The following is an 18,439-nucleotide window of genomic DNA, read 5'->3' as shown; positions in this document are numbered from 1 at the left end:
TTCTAAACACACTACCACCGTGTGGTACCAGTTAGAATGATGCCAGTACTTACCATTTGAAGAAATGGCTTTCAGTGTCGACATTATTTTTAAGCACCATATTCTTTCCTAGCCTTGCCACACAGCAGATCAGAATTAAACGAACTTGTTACAAATGGCTCATTTGCAATTTCCAACCTTATGGACTTTGAACTGTCTCCTCATACTAATGAGAATTCTCAATCATATTCACTTCTGGCTACGTTGTATATTGTGTCTTCAGTGGCTGACTCATTCCACACTCTACACATGTAGCTTATCATTATCTTGTCCACAGACAAAATACACATTGAATTCAGAGGAATATAACTATTGGCTTGAGAATCTTGAGAAAGGTAGCAGCATTGTGGTTCAGGTAGCATGATCACTAAGGGAAACATAGCCAGAGTGGATTATTTTCCCTTCTAGAAGTATGAAGTAGAAAACACAAACAATAACAACGAATTACAGTAACTCCTTGCAAAGTATTTCCCTTAGTAGTGTTTTTATTATTTTTCATAAAAATTGGCAAAATCCAGAACAGCTTTTTACATTGTTCTAACGGCTTTATTTAACAATAATTATATGACTCACTTCCCCACTTAATAAGAACGTCTCACTTTCTCTTATGTTTGTTAATTTTGAAACCACTTAAGCATTTTTCTAATCGGCTTCATCGTGAACAAAGAAATAACCTGATTATAGTATGCTGTTAATGTGAAAACGATTGAACATTCTAACTTTCTACCTAAAGAAGACAAGTGTTCTGCTATATGCAAACATTGCAGACAGATCGCTTATGTTTTATGTACTATAATATTAAGGTAGTTTCCTCCTCATTATTACATTCCAAACATTTTCTGTGCTGCTCTGCTATCTAGATTTTTAAAGTATTTAACCTTCAGTAAGATCAGCTATTGTGCTTATCTAAAGTAAGGAGAGAAAACAATTCAGATATTGTATCGACTCAAAACTTCCGGCTTCGCTTAGTTGCGACAGTTCTAGACCTAAAGTCCAAGTTTATAAAAGAAAACACAAAATTTTCACAAGGCAAAGCTTCAAGTTATCATAATACCTTAGAAGGATGTTAGTTACTTTATGCCTCTAATATTTTACAAGCTCCGAACCTTTCGCTAGAACAATATTATAGGAATTTGAAATTATTTCTGTACTTCTCACCACCCAAGAATCTAACAGCTTGTATTAAAAATAGTATGTATGCAGGAACTCCCTGGTGGGTCTCTCCCTTAAGTTTTAAGGCACTCCAATTATTGAGTCTTCTTTCTAAGCATTACTGGAGAGGTTTATGAAAACACACAAAAGTATTCATGCATAAATCTCTCATGAAAATCAATTGATTTCTGTTAGTACAAAATATTAGAACTAGTTAAAATTACCATATCCAGCAGCCAATCTGTACCTTCCCAAATATCCTTCTCCAGTATCCATAACCACGCACGGCTCTGTCTTCCATCATGCTCCTTTTATTTGCTAAGTGAGGCGCTTGCTCCTTCATTAAATAGCATTAAAAATAGACTGAACAGAACTCCCCAGTGGAGCATGCTCCAACAGGGCTAATGCCAGTTCTCAAGGTAACTGTACTCAGCTGGGATCTAAGAGGGAAAGTCACTGGGAGATCAGCAATTTGCAAACCTAGTAGCTAGCACACACAAACCTGTCTAGGTCTGAACTGAACACTGTAAAATAAATCAGCATGTAGTGAAATTAAGTCACTGAGGAGATGCAAGTCAATTTCTGAAGCATGTAAGTTTCTTTAAATAGGACTCACCTAAACGAAGTATTCTGTTAAACAGGCGTTCGTCTACAGCAACTTGGTTATATTATTTATCAAATAACATAAATCATGTCCAGACAGGACAACAAAGACATGTATGCATAGCAGTCTAAATATCTTAGAAACTGCATGTAAACCAAATTATTTTAAAACAAACAATGGCATTGATGAGCAAAGATAGTAACAGGTAATGTTTTTGAATCTTTTGTGATGAGGAAGTGTACTCCTTAAAGAATATACTAAACTCCCAGAAAATTTAAAAATATTCTGTCAATCGAAGTGATAAAAAGAAATAAAAGAATGTGATATAAATGGAAATATAGGATCAAACACAAATACATACCTTAAAAATCCATATAAACCTGAGAAGAGTACACATATAATTTCTCACATGCGATCCACATTAGCTGTGCAGCAGAAGCAATTACTGCCAAGACAGTAGATTACTTGGCTATCTGAACAAAACATAGCTATAACTCTGACTTCCAAATGACTGCCTTTCATGAAAATGACATTAACTAAAATCATATTAAGACATGCAAGCCCCGTGGTGACAAAAATACAAAGGATCAAAGGAGTAGGTGCATTTATTTTAAAGAGTATGTCAAAGGTTTTCTAACTTTTACCAAACAAAAAATGATTTTCTGTCATCTCCATTTCTCTGTTTTCTTAAAACAATCATAGCAGTTTTGATCTCCAAAGTGGGTGAGGAGGAGGTAGGAATCACTTATTTGGATTTAGTCAGCATTGAAGTGATATTTTGTACAGATTCAACTTGGGGAAACGTCACTCTTGTTTAGAGAGGCTGAAGTGTCATACCAATAGACTTAAAAAATCAGAAATCAAGTGGGTATCTGCACTTACACACATTCTCATGAAAATGATTAGTAGCCTTGCATTGTACTCACTAGCTTCCCATCCATTCAACTTTCAATTTCCTCTTTGTTTTTCATTTTAGCCTTGGACTCTGTCTTTACCCTGTATCTTGAGGAGGTGATCAAATACTGAACCTGGGCAGCTGACAGCAACCACGTCCACTCCAGCTCTGGCTCTATGCATAAACATTGACTGAGACCATTTTTCTTCCTGAGAAACTTTCTAAACACCCGTCTGATTCAACTCAATTCTTCCACCGTCTCCACAACCCACCACAGAAGACATTACATTTGAGGTTTGCCAGGAAACACAGATTTCAAACATGTAAAAATAAAATGGGAGCATCTCTTTTTCCCCTACACCCCCTGAGAGCCAGGACCCCAAGTCCTGCAAGTGTAACAAAAAGGTGACAACTTTTTGCCCCTTGTATAGCACTCTCTCAAATGAAATAAGAGCCGTCAGAACTTTCCACCTTGATACCTGCATAAATCACTGTAGACCTCTCTGATGAAAAGAACTGCCCTTCTCAATTATCTTCCAGCTTTCCATTTCTGCCTCATTTGGGGGGAGGGGGAGTTTACCCTACCCTTGACAAAACATAGAAACACAATACGTATTTAACAGCAGCTTTCTACAAACACGAAGGAGAAATAAAGACTAGAAAGGGTTAGAAAGAAAAGCACAGATATACCGCAGAAAAAAAAAAATCACAATAGGCGTGCAATGTTCACGTCGGAAGACCTTGATTATTACCTTGACCGAAAAGTGGATATCCCCCCAGCGTCTTGGTGCCTTGATTGATTTGATTTAGTTTTTGGCTTTTATTAGTATGATTGTTTCTCAATGATTGATTTGGCTGGATTTGTTTGATTTAGCTTGGCTTTTTAAAAAAATTTTTGGTCGATTTATTTAACTGCTAGTAAAATGAGCTTGCTGCAGCATCCGCTGGGATCCTTGCAAAGCTGTGGCGGCCACCGCTGCGGCGACGCTGGTGGCTTCAGCTGGCGACCCCGTTGCCCCTGCTCCTTGTAGCTGCTCCGGACGCGCTCAGGGGGCGCCTCCGCCGCCTTCTCCGCTGGCTGGCTGCGGGGAATCAACGTGCCCGCGCCTCCTGTCTGCCAGTCTGTCCTTCTGCACGTCTGTCTGTCTGACCGTCTGTCGCTCAGCCTGGTAGCTTAGCGCGGGATTCTGGCTTTCCTTGCGCCCTGCTCTGGGAGCTGCCACTCTTGCTGACTGTCAGTCCGTGCGTGAGTCGGTCTTTTCGTCCCTCTTCATCTCTCGATCTCACGCGCAACGCAGGGTCCCCTTCTCCGTCTTCTGTGCCCGCATCTCTCTCCTTCTCCGGCTCAGTGCCCCCCGGCCGCTTCCCTCGGACAGAGGAGGGCGTCTGGAGTGGAGGGAGCACTGAGTGCTGCTCGCTCGCTCTCTCTCTCTCGCTCTCCCTCTCTCTCTCTCCCCGTTCTGGTTTCCCTGACTCAAGCTGTCTAACTGCTCCCACCTGTCCGTGGCTCTGTCACTCTGTCAGTCCCACCCGGAGCCAGCCAGCCTCGGTCCGTCCCTCGGTTCCTCGTCCCCTGCTTCCCCGCCTCTGTTGTCTGCCCCTCCGCCCTAATCTGCCCTCCCACGCGGCTGGCACTGTCGCCGGGGGGCGGTGCCCGGCTCCTCTCTGCAGCCCCGTCCGCGTCCGGTCCCCGCCCCGGCTAGAGGCAACGCGCGTGTGGCATGTGGCCCCGCAGCTGCTCGGGCTGCAGACTCCAGTCCCCTGACCCGCCACACCCGGGAGATGGCCGCGACTGAGCGCCTGCGGGTGCCCGGGCCTCTGTCACCGGCCGCAGGCAGAGTTGGCCGAGTCCGAGCGCGGGCACCTGCCCGGTGCGCCTGGCGCACGCAGCGCCATCCATCCCCCTGGCCGTTCTCCGCCAGCCCCAAGGCTAGAGACAAAGCGCATGAGCCACGCGCGGCGGCGCGAGCATCATTAATCAGAAAGAAAACTGGCACGTTGCCCCCTGCCCCTCCGCACGGCCTCCCCGCTCTCCGCCAGCACGCGCGCACCGCCCCCGGTGCCCGAGCCCTCTGGCGTACCGCTCCCGGGCGCTTCGCTACTCCTCGGACACTTGGCAAAGCCTTGGCTCAGCTACCTTGCTCCGGTGCTCACTCTCCAGGCCAACTCTGCAGAGAATATCCCACAATAACACTTCACTCCACCCAGTGAATCCGTAGCCTCAGAGCTCTCAGAGATTCGCGGCTTTGAGCAAGATCAAAAGTCCCGGCGCGCAGCGCCAATTGCACTCCCTGTGGGCGACTGACTGCCCGGACCGCTGCCCACCGAGCGTTGCTTTAGAATCGGAGAGGTGCTGCAGAAACCGTGGCAGAGCAGGGCGTGGGGCAGGTAACAGAGTTGACATCTGAAAAAATGAAAGCGCTGCATTTCCCATTTGTTCTGGAGATGCGCTATTTTTATTATCTGTAATTCTTGTATGTGTGTGTGTTTTTCCCCCTCATTGTCTCAGGGCACACACTATCCCCTGCTACGCACCCCCCACCAAAAAAAAAAAAAAAAAAAAAAGGGGAATCATGGAGGAATGGGAATACATTTCCGGAATACCGCCCACCCATCCTGAGTGCATGTAGCGCTTACTTGTCCAACATTATAGGTCACCAGCCAAGATATATCACTCTGGCTTTCTGCCCCCAGCTGAGAGCAAGGCATTTGATTCTGAGATTCTTTGCTAGGTTGTTATTAATGTGAAGCAAAATTATAGTCGTGCACGCCTATATGGAATTGGCAAAGCTCATTTTGACAGTATCCAGCAATTCAGTTTCTGAAATGCAGACGCTGAATAGCTATGGATCTGGCCCCATCCCATGATAAATTAGAGGAGAAAATCAACTTTTACCAGCTGCAATTAGTAACCCCATGAATAGACAACAAATAAATAACTAGCATAAACCACATCAGGAAAATTCCACATCGTTTTAGTTTCATTTATTGACATCTATTTCTAATGACAGACATTATAAACAGATTTATTATGGGTTGCACCTTCTCCTTTTCATAGAAGTGTAATTTCAACAGCTGTAGCCATGTTCATCTATGCTAAGATATTGGCTATAAATATCAAACAGATAGTACGTGTAGTTCTAAAAAATTCTGTGGAAAAAATTAGGATAAGAGTGTACTGGTACTTGATGAATAGATAATTACTGTATTTTCCAAATATTAGAAATTGTCTCCCTTGGGGATCAGCTATTGCTTGGAATAAGAATGAACCTCTTGTATGAGGTTTCAGCAAATGAAGTCTAAGGGAATCAAGACCCTTATGTTGATCTATTTCTACTCAGTGCTCTCCATAAAGCATTTCGACAGGCATTTCCCCCCTCCTTCCAGCTGTATGGAATTCAAAGAAAAATTAATAAAAAGTATTACTAATTCTCTTCCCTTTCCTTTATCTCAAGTCATGTCCTAAAAATAACTACTTTTCTTTGGGGAAAATTGTTGTGCCAAGTTGTGCTGTGCCTTAAGTTCACACAACTGGGACTGCATGGGAAGAGGGTCACGGTATTTGATTTTCCTTCTGGACAGGACTACTTACTCATCAGCATGACTTGAATGGATAGATAGGTAACCTAACAGGAAACCTTAAAAGCTTGCTCTTAATGTGAAGTCTTCCTAGAATGAGTCAGAGTTTACTCTGAGAGGTCACTAAAAAAATAGAACTAGATGCTGTAATCTGGATTAGAAATTATAGCCATAGGGCTGGGGAGACAGGAACTCAATAAGTACTCTTAGTACAAACTTTGAAGATTATGTTAAAAAAAAAAAAGGAAAAAAATGTTTCAATATCTTAATAATGCATGGACAAACTTGACAAAATTTATCACAATTTCATATAGATTTATCCTTTATTTTAAAAAGAAAGTATCCTAAAGACAAATAACACTAATTTGCTTCAACTAAATTTTTCTACTTTTTTTCAAAATATTTTGTCACCAAATTAGGAACTGGAGAAAGTTCAAGTTTATTTGAGGCCATGTAGATAATTAACATTCAGCTATCCAATTTTAAGTTTTGTGTCCCAATGTGGGACTGAAATATACTTCTGGGACGATTAAGCAGGCAATGAACAATAAGTGATTCTTCTAAGCATTAAGAAAGTGTTTCCATTTCCTTAAACAATTTGAAACAGTTACCATAGCTTAAGGTCCTTGACCTGTCTTATGTTAACCACCACTAAATTCACTAAAACTGTTATCTACCTTACCTGACTTCTGGGTGACAGATCAACAATGCCAGCCGCAGAAGTGTTTATGCCACTGAAAGCAACCTAACTTTTGGGGTGGGAGGTGGTGGTAGCGTAGAAAGGGAAAGTGGTATTGGTATTCTCTTGGTCTGGGTACTCTTGAATTTATTTGGTATCATGTTTGAAGTGAAAGACGCTATATGTAACCAGGTAACCCAGCTTGGGGAGTTGAGCTCACCTACACACCGGCAAACATCTAAGATCATCTCGACGACAAGCTCCTTTAAACACATAGTCCCCTAAGACACTAAATTAGTGCCCTTTAATGAAGCTTCCAAATTGGATTTTCAAAATAAGGCAAATTGCTAAAATCGCCCAGCTACCTTTATAAGCACCTTTTCAGCTGAAGCGAGAAGTAGAATTTCCATGCTGTTGAACTTCCATCTTTCCTCAACAAATAGGCTTCGAGGAACTCCCCTTCAGGGCATTCTCCCCCATCACAATAAAGGCCCACAGATCCCCTAGAGAGACTTCTCATTTGCCCTGTTTCCAACAAAACAGTCTTGGTTTTATTAAATACAAGTCTTGGGTTTAAAGCCATATAAATATGCATGGTATAGAAAGGCAGGGGAATGAGAAGGGAGAAAAAAGGATTAGCATTTCAACCAGAAAAGTTTAGTTTCCCATTCTTATTTTGTGCTAAGCCAAAATAACTCTAAAGCACATTTTAGAACATCAACAAAGAATGTTACATCATGTATGCATCTGAGCATGAAGAAATGTCACGATCAACAACAAAAAGGACTCGGGAGACTAGAAACCAAATGTTCTGATGGCACAGATCCCTTGACGGGCAGCCATATTTCCTCTGTAGTCTGCTGTGCACAGTGTAAGAAAATTATCTCCATGAACCCCCGGTGTTCTCACAGGCAGACCGTAAATGAACACTGGCCTGCACACGCACACAGTGATGCTTCACTGGGAATGTAAACCAAGAAATTTCCTCAAGAATGAATATGTGTGTAGTACTTGCACAGAGATGCATCTAAATCTGAGGAGGGACAGTAAAAAGAAACAAGAGGAAACAACTAAAGAGAGGTTTAGGAAACCTGTCACTAAAAGATCTGAACACCAAAAGACGAAAAAAGCAGTTGACTAAATTGCATATTTCTTTTCAGCATCTCCTGGGATAGAAATACCAGGATTCAGAACACATCCTTAGTATTTGAGGGGTTTGTCCCTCAGCCCACTGTCACTGCCCCCAGCACTGTGCTTTTTTCTTCTGTGTTCTCACTGCCCTGAGGGACCCGTGACTCTGGCATGTGCCACAGGCAGCAGAGAACACAGATGCAAGGACTCTACCTGACTGCAGAGCAGGTGTGTGCAGGCTGGATGTCCTTCAGGGCCCACCTAGCCTGTGTTAGCACCCTGCTCAGGGGCTTCTGCAGCATAAAGTGTTCTCGACTGCCTATAGAACCCACAAAAGATGATTTTCAGTTTTAAAAACTGAGCCCAGAATTGAAAGCAGTAAGGAAGCAGAAGCATCAGGAGCATATACGGCAAGTAGAGAGGTTAATGTAATCCCCTCAAAATGCAAAGAATGAACCAGAGTGTAACCTAACATTTGCCAAAATACTGCGTGTGATCCCTCCAGTTTTACATTTCTGTTCCTGAGATATGGAATTTTCCTCCATGATGGACACTGTTCCTTTTTTCACACAAAGGAACACAAAGATTATCAAGTTGTTCAGAACTTGGAATAATTTGTTTGGCTTCTCAATAGTGAGAATTATAATATTATATTATGTTATAATATAATTATAATAATATTAAAAGGTCTATGAATTAGACACTTGGATAAGACAGAGATAATCCATCGCTAAAGAAATTTGGACATTTACATTTTTAAATTGTTCTTCATAACTTAAAATGGTGTCCATGTGTGTGTGTATGTGTGTGTTTAAAAGGTAAAACATATCTACCATGTTAATATTTCAAAAAACTACAAAGATCTTACCAGAAGGCCAGTTGTAAGCCAATACCCAGCATCTTAAAAAAAAGAAGATGCAGATCTGTAATTCATACAACTTATTCTCCAATAAGTTACTCTTTAAAGTTACTCTTTAAAAAAAATCTTGTTTTATTGTTTGAAAATAAATATACATTTTCAAAATCTATAGCGACTCATTGGTTTAAAAAAAAAAAGACAGGGGGATCAAAATTAAAAAGAAGCAAAATTAAAATCTCCCAAAATATCACCACCCAAACAGCCACCACTTTTGTGCTTAGCCAATCTCTGTGCATATATATCCATAAATATATAGCTATATTTTGCATAAATGGATTGCAAAATACTTGTTACTTTATAATCTGCTCTTTGCTATCTACTTTAGAATAAGTCATGAGTTTTTTTTCCCATATCAACTGTATCAATATTTTAATGATAGCATAATAGCCTATTAAATATAAAATGTGTATGTTATAGGTAAGTAAAAGCTTTTGGTAGATGTGGTTTCCAAAATTGGAGATATATCCCTTTAGGGCAAATCCTTAAAATTTAAATTGTTCTTCAAAAGTAACTATATTTTACATTTTGGGATAATAGATTTCAAGATGTTATATCAGTTTCTGAATCTTTCGATTACTAATCTTTTGTCTTCCTTATAATTATATAGATTAAAAAATAAATAGACCATTAAAATATATAAAACATTTTTTGTGTCTATTTTTAATTGAATTGTATTAAATTAAGGCAAACAAATTTATGGAAAGAGAATTAAATAAAAATTATATGTGCTAAATAATTATCTTTTTGCTTTAGACTTTTCTCTTAATACACTTTTTTTCCTATAAAAAAGGTAAATATTTGAGGAAGATGAATGGACCATTTTAGATCAAGAAGTTACAATTTGGTAAACTGCAGCTTTGCCTTCTTTGACTCCAGAAATAAAGCAGATCTCTAGGTTCTGTGGACAAGCTTCCAAATAATTGTTTTGATCCTCTCCCTTTGCTTATCACTTTAACCATTTTAACCACCCTGAGCCAAAAACACTGATTTGACTTAGATTAATCATATATTTATCTTTCAACTTTTAGGAGGGAGGGGTACAGACATAAACATTGAAGAATACATGAAAAAACTGGAAACCTCAATAGGAGAGAAAGAATTAGATAAGAATAACAATTCAGAGTTATTTTCACTTTACTCCACGTAAGGGCAATCCAGGACCCATCCTATCCAGTTTTTTCCTTCTTAGACTGATAGGACATCTTGCTCCAGCCTTTTTGCAGTCAGGCAGGGCCATGTGACAAGTTCTCACTAATGACGTGTGAATGGAACTGATACATGCCACTTTGAGGCCGAGGCGATGAAAAGCCTCTGTGAAAATATCTAGGTTCTCTTTGACCCCCATATGGCCACAGATGAGGTCAAATGTCCAGGCAGTCTAGCTACATGATGATCAGCCTTCATCAATTTGGGTCCCTGAGTGACTATGTGGAGCAGATTTCAACACTGACCCATGACAGACATATAAACTAAGCAGGCAAGCAAAAAATAAAATAAAATAAAATAAATGAAATACTGTTTAACCAACTGAATTTTGGGGATTGTTTGTTACCACAGCACAGCTAGATTCCCTGGTTTATAAACTCTGTTAGTCTAATACCATGTGAAAGTAATATGTACTGTAGTATACGTAGGCCAGGCATGGGATTCAGGAGACCAAAATTTTGGTTCTGAGCCAATCACCAAATCACCACAAGACTTGAATAAGTTATTTCCACCCTAAAGCCTCAGTTATTTTCATCTAATCAATATTACACTATTTTAATAACTGATATGTTTAATTAAGGCTCGATATTTTCCAACCAAGATCCCATTCTCTCTCTCTTTTTTTAATTTAGCTTTGTTGAGATACAATTGACAAACAAAATTGTAAGATATTTAAAGTGTGCCTAGTGGTGATTTGATATACATAGATATTGTGAAAGGATTCTCATCATCTAGTTAACACATTAATCATCATATACATATATATTTTGGGAGGGAGGGTGAGAATTCTTAAAAATTACCCTGGCTGTATTTTTTAAGTTTACTTTTTGTCTTTCGTTTGAATTCTTGAATTAGCCTAGAAATTTTCATAAACTATTTTACTGGTATTTTCATTGACATTGCATTGAATTTATACCTCAGTTGGAGAACTGACATCTTTTTCTTCTCAAGTATAATAATGATGATCTTTTCTATTTTTCAGTTGGTTTTTGATGTTCCTCAGTATATATCCATATTATTTCTAGGTCCGGCCTCATAAATTTCTAAAGTTGTTTAATTTTACCATCTCTTACCTATTTTTAATTAATATTGCCAGCATTTTTTGGTATTAGTTCTTCAAAAAACCCACTTTAAAAAATATTTATACATTTTATTTCATGAAGATCTACATTTGGATCTCTAATGTTTTGAGGTTTGTTCAATTAGTATTATTTTATAGCCTCTTAAGAAGAAACTTTAGCTCATTAAATTTTAATATTTCTTATTTCCTATTATATAGGTATATATTTTTTTCTTTCATCTTAGTACATTTTAGCTGCATAACACAACTTTTACTATTAGTGTTTTCTTATCATTTGATTCTATATTATAATATTATAATTCCCAATATAAATCATTTTTATTGCATGGACTATTTAATGGATTTTTTCTCTTTAATTTTAGTTCGTAAAGGTATTAGTTTTCAGAAATGTCCACTTTTTATCATTGAGCTATATTTCCTTTTTGTCAATGATTTTGAATTTCTCGAGTTCTTTAGAATTTGAGATACAAGTAATTTTTGTTAACAGTTCTTATGTTCTTGAAAACAATGTACATTATCTAGTACAGGGCTTTATGTTAATCTATTAGTTCAGATCTGTACAATTAAACTGTATATATATTATAAATCTATTGTCCTTTTAATTCGATTAGCTTGATCCATCTGTTTATGAGAGAATTGTGCTAACATATTTGATTATTCTTATGGATTTGTTAATTTTTTCAATCACTTCAGTTATGTTTTATGCATTTTTGATTATGCTTTGTTAGACATATACAAATCACAAATAGTATATCCTGCTGATAGATTGTTCTTTTTTCAACAATTAAGTATGCTTTTTATGTCTATTGGTGATTTTACATTAGATTCTATTTTATCTGTCATTAATATAGAAACTATAACTTTTGGCTACAATGCACTATGTAAATTCATTTCAAATTTTCTGTATTATATGTGTGCATTTTTGTATTGTCATCATGGTCCATTTAAAATCATATAATTGGATTTTTTTAAAAAATATAATCGCAGAGTTTGTTTCATAGTTTTTTGTTTTTGTTTTATTTTTTCATTTATCTTACTAGAAACTTTGTGTATTTTTTAAAATTAATTCATTTTTTATTTTTTTATTTTTATTTTTTTAGTTCTGGAATATTTCCCATATTGTTTATTGCCCTTTTTATTCTCTCTTTTTCTGGGACTCATATTAGATATGCCATATAGCTTCTTTCTCACAAAATTTCCTTATCTCTCTGCACAGATTTCTATGTAATTTCCTTATATTTAGCTTTGCCATTTTTCTTTACAATTTGTTTAGTGTTCTAAAATCATCTATTGATTTTTAATAGCAGATATATTCTAATTTATATTTTGTTCATTTTCCAACACTTTATTACATGTTTCCAAATTACATTGATCTATAGTTTTCCTTTCTTAAATTGCTCTTATCTATTTTCAGATAATAGGCAAGTTATTAGACTCATATGGTTAGTATACTGACTTCCCATGATTTTTTATCTTCCAGAAAAGTATAAATAAAAAGCATTATCATCTCTACCTTAAAAATCTAAGTTTGATGGCTTGGTAAAAGGCAGAATTTAAGAATACATTTGAATTTCAATTATGATTTCTAGCATATTCTTGTTTCCTAGTTCTTCTTGTACTAAAATTTTAACTCTATATTTCCTAGGAAAATTTTCCTTTTCTTCACATTTTCAGATTATCGGCACACAGCTGTACATTTTATTCTTCCAAACACTAAATATAACCCTCTTCTGCTGCTACAGTCATGAACCTTTTATTTCTTTTCTCATACATGAAAAAACGGGGGGAAGTGGTGGATTGATCTGTCAGTTATCAAACCAGGGACCTCAGTTGTGGTTCTGCGAACTACTATCTTTTCAATTGTCACTGAGCTTCTGCTACTTTAGAAAGCTACCACCTTTGGGAATGAACCCCCTTTAGACCACCTTTTACCTTTGCAGTAAGGGGCTGAATTGCTTCCTCAATCTAATTCCATTTTCCATCTATGTTTCCTTTTCCATAATTACTAAGACATGAATCATAATCCTTTTTAATTTCCCTATGCAATTTTGTAATTTTTATGGACTCAAGATAGAAGAAAGAGGTGTCAGCATGTACCTAGTATGCCATAGTAAAATTAACTGCATATTCTTTTGTTACATTTTAATTAGCAAGGACCTTCATCACGAGTGTTCAAAACATGCTTCTTAAAACATGTAGTAGCATGTGCGTACACATATATATCATATAACAAACACGATATAACATATACAACACACATTACATACCATATTATGTAATATTATGTAATAAATACCATATTTTATATTCTACATTTATGTATATACACACACATATACACATATATATGTGCACCCCAATGTCTTTAAAAGTAAATAATATAATTGACATGTAATATATATTATATAAATACAAAAATATTACCTGTGATATATTATACATAACTAATGCACACATATATATGCACATATACATAAACTGATCATTTTTAGCAGATTTGTTTGATAGTTGTATAGGTTATCTATCTTAGTGCTAAAGTAGTGTTGCAAACTTATTTCTTATACAATCTTAAATCTATCCAGACAGAAAATATATTCTCTTTAGCCTAATTAAAAACAACTTTTATTCAATGATTTTTAAAAACATTTCACATATTTCAGTTCTAGAATTTCCATTTCATTCTTCTAAAGTTTCTGTTTCTTTTCTGAGGTTTTCTATCATTTTATTCATTACAAAGGAATTTTCCTTGAGCTTGTTTAGCTGCTTTAAAGTTATTTACTAATTCTAAAATCAGGGCTATTTGGAGGTTGGCTTTCATTGACTTTTTTTTTTTTTTTTGAGAATAAGTAACATTTTTCTACAGCTTTGTATATCAATCAATTTTGGATTGTATCATGGATCATGTGAATATTACATTGTGGAGATTCTGTGTTCTGTTTTGGTCCAGTGAAGAATGTTGATATTTTTGTTTTAGCAGGTAATTAACTTGATTAGGCTCAAATTGCACACAGTATTAAAGTCAGCGGCTAAAATCTCAGGTCATTTCTTTGTCTTTTTAACTGGACTTCTTGCAGTTTGCTTCCTGCATTTGTGCTTCAGGAATCAGCTAGAGAGTTCAAAAGAGTTTATAGATAGAATCTGGGGCTCCTTCTCTCTGGATCTGTCTTTCCCAGAAATCTTCTTTTACTTTCCAGTGGTTCTTCCAATTATTAAGCTCATTTTTAAAATTTTATTTTATCGGAGTTTTAGTTGCTATACTGGGCTGACTTTTGATTGCCCCCAGAATGCCAGCAGTAAAAAACATTTAACTCAACCGATGCTTGTCCTTTAATTCGAGAATCAATTACTTTCCAAAATCTGCTGTTCTTTTATCCCCCAGAATTTATTGTCATATCAGGGAGATTTTTTCCGTTAGGAGTTTACTCAGCCATACAAGAGGTAGGTCTCAGTCTTCTCTTGAGTTCCATGAAGGAAGAAAGAGGAAAATTGGAAGACAAAGAAAATGCTATTTATAAAACTTTGATCATGAGGATAGGAAAGCGACACCATCCTCAGGTTCCCTTGCTGGGATTCCTTCGTCAAAAACTGTGTCTCATGTCTAAGTGTAAGGGAGCCTAGGTATTCACATAATTCCCTCTCCATCTTCTATAGTCAAGGAAGACTGTGAAAAGGAAGCTAAAATTGCTGTTAAGTAGACTGAACTACCTTCTTTGCCACTGGTTCCACTTTGGTTTCTAAACTTATTACATACCTCATCTTCCTTATGAGATTTGAAGGCTGGATATTTGTTTCAACCAATCTGGCTTGGATAGATTTTAGGAAATACAGTTTGTCGAGAATAGAAGTAAAGCTCTCAGACTTAGATGACAGTAGATACTTAAACACCCTCACTACATGTATGTAAACAGAGGAACTGCTTCTCAGGGTTTTTGAAGCATCTTGTACATCTTCCTGTTGGATCTATTCACTAATATTGAGTGGATAAAAGCCAAGCTGGTCTCTATGATTAAGATAAAAATGTTTAAGAATGTTCCTTTTTGTTCAGTTGTTATTAATCATAGTCTAATATGCTGGGATACTGCAATCAGCTATGAAATGCATATGAATTTGTTAGTAATAATATTTAAATATTAAGTTTTGCCAATTTAAAAATAAATTTAATTCAGTGTTATTTCTTTAACAATGTCATTCAAACTTCTTGCATTCTAACAAGCTAACTTGAGTAGACAGTAAGAAATAAATATAAATATTTCTAAATTGTACTTGGGCATGTCCTACCCTTATTAAAAAAACCTCTGGCATATGTCACAGAAAAGAATAACATGTTTCAGAATAACCTGTCTTATGAGAAAACACAAGAAGTTACTAACCTAAACGGCAGGGGGCAGGGGTGAGTGGATTGTGAAATAAAGTGAAGCCAGAAACACGAAGTTCTAGAAGAATGGAAGATATCGGCACTATATAAATGAGAACATAAATGGATGAACATTAGTAATAAACAAGAACACTGACTGCATAATTAAATATGATATCCCACGTCGCACTTAATTATGACAGGAAAAAGGGTCAGGATAGGAAAAAAACAATCTAAAAGTTTTAACTTGTCCAGGATCTATGGATATTTTAGGAGAGGGAGAATAGTGCTATGAGTCAAAAAGATATGTAGACCTGCTAAGTGATTATTGAAGCACGCTAGAGAACATTTAGGTGGAAATAAAGAGTGTGGGCAGCACAGTGAGACCACCAAGGGAATGACCGTTCAGCCAGATGGATGCAGGGTTCCTGGTGATGATCATAAAACTGACACAAGGGGATGGTGCAGCAGTCATGGGGGTCGTTGAACACTTTTTCTATTGCTCAAAATCTCATTTGCCTAAAAGCAGTACATCTTGATAAATTCTCGACATGCCTCAGTCAAAATTTCATTCTTTAAGGAGCAGAAAAAGCCTATTTTAGGCCCAATTCTATGCACTAGATGGAATTAGTTGATGAAAAGGATATTATAGCAACCTTGGCATATTGTGTATTGGGCACAGTCTTTTACATGTCTTTCTCTAGATTTCAAAGACAAAGACATGTAAAATTCAGAAAAAACAATGGGTACAATCTCCTTGGCCTGAGTGTGTACAAGGAAAAGTTGATAAAAAAAAAAAAGTTGGGATGAATCCCAAGAATGAAAAACTCCAATTGCTCCATTGACAAATAAACATTGGTAGAGATTAATGTGTCTACACAGGCAGCTCTCCAATAGGTCAAGTTCTAAAGACCATCAATTAAAAAATCAAACAGAACATGACCAGAGGATTGTGGAAAATGGAGGCAAATATAGGGGTTTTCAAAGCAGCACATTCAAAGGGCATTTTTGCCACAGTGTGTGATACTCTGATCGCAGGGTACATAGCTCTGCTGCGGTGTACCCTGGATCCATCTTCTCTGGAGTATTTTGTCAGGTCTCACTAGCATAATGTTCATCCTTAATTATTCTTACTCTCAGTGTCATTGCCTTCCAGATTTCTCAGTGTTCATTTCGGGTACCCAGTGTTTAGGAATTGACTGTTCTGGAAGTTTGTACTCTCAGATATGCTGCAAGATGTCTTTCTATAAACTCTATTTACCAGGAAAGGGCTGCTCTCCATTTAAACCGAGGGCTATGAAACTGGAACTTTTCTTTCAGGCTACATTTTCTGTATATGGGCAAACAAAAGGATCTTTTACTGCTCATTTTCAATTAGGAAACTTAAAAAGGTGCATCATTTCACCTATGTAACATCATTTCATGCATCCCTCTGTTGGCCTTAGCAGCTCCATCACGTTTCCTGTGTGATTATCAAACTCAATATTCCCCACGATATTAACACAAGACATAGCTGTTGTTCCACTGACTGCATCAGCCCAATATGGTACTGGCTAAATTGAAAGATTTTTTTATGGTTCCTTTTTTCTTTCCTTCTTTACTATTTATAAATCCCTGTTTGTTTGTTTGTTTGTTTAATATAGCATTTAGGCACAATTATCTGTCAGTAAGAAAACTATGGAGTATGATTTTTTATTAAAGGCTAAAAAGTTGATTTTTGTAAAAAAATTTTTAATTATATTTTGATTTTTTAAAATAAAAAATGTGATACATACAAAAGAACTTATAAAAGTCTGAGGTTTTCAAGCAAAATAATTAAATCCATGAACTTTGCATTACCTGGAATGTTATCTAGAATATTATCAATCGTTGAAATCTATCTGTGACCTCCAAAGTCCCATCCCATAGCTTCACTGCTAAATTTCATTACTACCTTGGTTTTTGTTTCGTCATGGTTTTTAAAAATGGCTTGGCCCCATATATGTATGCATTTCAAATTAGATTTTTATGAAGACACAAAAATACATACATACTGGATGTAATTTCTATCTCTTTTGAACTCAGTATTATATTTCTAAGATTTGTCTGCTTTTATATATAGCAATAGTTCATTCCTTCTCACTGCTATATTCTATTGTCTGATTAACCATTTTTCCATAATTAGACATTTGAGTTGTTTCTGGTTTTCAGCTATTTTAGGCAGTGATGCTATTAACATAATGGTACATATCTCACTGTACTAATTGTGTAGGAGTTTCTCAAGGATACATCCTCAGAGTTAATTTGTCAGATTACAGAATACGTTCATGTTTAACTTTTGAAAACTAGGTCTACTCTATAGCCGAAACCAGAAATATTTTATCTTTTAATAAACAATACATGTATTTTCATTGATTATTGAATGAATGTTTATAAGTATTTGACCCCAATTCCAGACATCATGCTATAAATTTTAAAAGTATTTTATTTCAAATGTTTAATATCATTAATGTTTCTATAGAGACTTCTGGTTTTTTTTTTTTTGAATGCTTGATCTTGTTCAGGGTAGCAAGGCTGCAAATGATAAATCAAATTTATCTATGTCAATCATAACAGTATTTTTGCCTTTTGTTAGGTATTTTCAGAATCTCTCTTGCAGCCTTGGGAGCCAGAGTTATATTAACCAGTAAAAAAAAAAAAAAAAAAAAAAAAAATAGGACAGAGAGCAAAGCTCGTTGGAGGAATTTCTTAAAAGGTTTTACCTTCAGAAAAAAAAAAATAGATAAGAAATAGTGAAGAAAGAAAATTACCAGGTACATGA

The 18,439-nt window shown here is 36.6% G+C and overlaps 1 protein-coding gene across 33 annotated transcripts in view; it reads right to left on the bottom strand.

Moving 5' to 3' along the window:
* Positions 1-18,439, bottom strand: part of ARPP21 (cAMP regulated phosphoprotein 21) — a 293,441-nt gene that overhangs the window by 147,950 nt on the left and 127,052 nt on the right. For 16 of the 33 annotated variants that reach the window (XR_001594318.2, XR_001594317.2, XR_001594319.2 and 13 more), the window contains exon 1: positions 3,443-4,271. The exons of 1 other annotated variant lie outside the window; for it this stretch is intronic. The gene's annotated coding sequence lies outside the window, so the exon portion shown is untranslated. 16 more of the 33 variants (XM_036219295.1, XM_036219290.1, XM_036219294.1 and 13 more) reach the window with 10 other exon arrangements.

Source organism: Rousettus aegyptiacus, unplaced genomic scaffold (assembly GCF_014176215.1).
Source record: "Rousettus aegyptiacus isolate mRouAeg1 unplaced genomic scaffold, mRouAeg1.p scaffold_m13_p_4, whole genome shotgun sequence".
NCBI lineage: Eukaryota > Metazoa > Chordata > Mammalia > Chiroptera > Pteropodidae > Rousettus > Rousettus aegyptiacus.
Note: the sequence above shows the minus strand (reverse complement) of the source record. Positions and strands in the feature narration are given on the sequence as shown.